Here is a 1,579-nt window from a genome sequence, read left to right on the forward strand (position 1 = left end):
CAGGTAACTAGGGGCGCGAGGCGGGGAGGGGGGTCCTGGGCCAAGCCCCGACTCCAACCTGATTCTCTCCAAGCCCAGGAGCCTTTCCTTCTAGGAGGCAGAGGGCGGGGAGCTCTGGGACCTGCTCCCCCAAAGTCAACCCAGGCCCTAGAAACTTCCCCTGAGCTCCCCCGGTTCGGCCTGACCTCACCCCTACCCCACATCCACCCATCGAGTAGCCCAGACCCTCTGCTCCCTGCCCCCAGGTCTGCTGTCCCCCAGGGGCATAACCCAGGCCAGGCAGCCCCCACTTTCTGCACCCCACTTTCCTGCTCTCTCAGCTCCCCCAAATCCCAACCTCTTGGCCAGCTGTCTGCTGCCCTTGAACCTTTCTCCCCTGGCCCTGGGGGTTCCTGTCCACCTTCTCCCCCAGGACCCCCAAGGCCCTGCTTCCAGTCCAATGCTTTCTGTCACTGCAGAGGGACAGGGCACCTGGGTGATGTGAGCAGAGCAGGGCCTCCATGCAGCCATTCCTGTCCCCCCACCAGGCTTGGGTCCCAGAGCTGTGCCCCCTCCTGGCCAGCCGCTTGCCTCTCTGTGCCTGGAAGCTGGCTACTTCCAGCCCTTCCCACCCGGCAGGACAGCAGGGCTGGGCATGACCTCACCCAGCCACCCTGCTGGAGGCTCCCAGCCAGGTCTGGCCAGTGTCAGCAGCGTTTCCTCCCCCAGGCAGCGTTGAACCAGCTGTGGGTCTGGTGCCCTGCTGCTTCCCCAGGAACAACAGTTTGCTGGCCATGTCCACGGGCACTGGGGAAGCCCTGGGATCCCGGGAGGTGGGGCCCGCCACTGCTCACACACCCTGGAAGTTACACCTGTGGACGGTGAGCGGATCCGGCCAGGGGGTAGCGGGCGACAGAACGAGGACAAGTCCTGGAGAGAAGCCTGCTTTCGGTTCCCAGATATCCAGCTCCACTCCACACTAGGCACCATCCTAGCTAGGTGCTGGGATGGAGCTGTTAACCAGACAGAACAAGGGCCGAGGGAGCAGACACTCGAGGGCGTTCTAGGAGACTGAGCTGTCGAGGAGCCAATGAGCTGTTGAAGGAACGAGAAAATCCTTCCATGATGCGAGTAGCGTGGACAGTGAAACTGGATGTTGTAACAGAGGCTGGCTGGCGGGGCTCCTGTGGCCAGGGTGGTCAGGAAAGGCCTCTCTGAAGAGGCGACCTTTGAGTTGAGACCTGAATGAAGTGGCAGAATGAACTTGGGACCATCTGAGGGACCAGTGTTGTGGGCAGAGAACAGCAGCAGTGGTCTGCGTGGGCAGGAGTTATGCAGGTTGAGAAAGAAAAAAGGCCAGTTTGGTTCAGTGGATAGAGCATCGGCCTGCGGACTGAAGGGTCCCAGGTTCGATTCCGGTCAAGGGCACATGCGGGGTTGCAGGCTCGATCCCCAGTAGGGGGGCGTGCAGGAGGCAGCGATCAATGATCCTCTCACCTCATTGATGTTTCTATCTCTCCCTCTCCCTTCCTTTCTCCTCTCTCTTCCTCTCTGAAATCAATAAAAATTAAAAAGAAGAAGAAAGGCCAGCGCAGGGGGA

This window comes from Myotis brandtii, unplaced genomic scaffold, assembly GCF_000412655.1.
Source record: "Myotis brandtii unplaced genomic scaffold, ASM41265v1 scaffold411, whole genome shotgun sequence".
Lineage (NCBI taxonomy): Eukaryota > Metazoa > Chordata > Mammalia > Chiroptera > Vespertilionidae > Myotis > Myotis brandtii.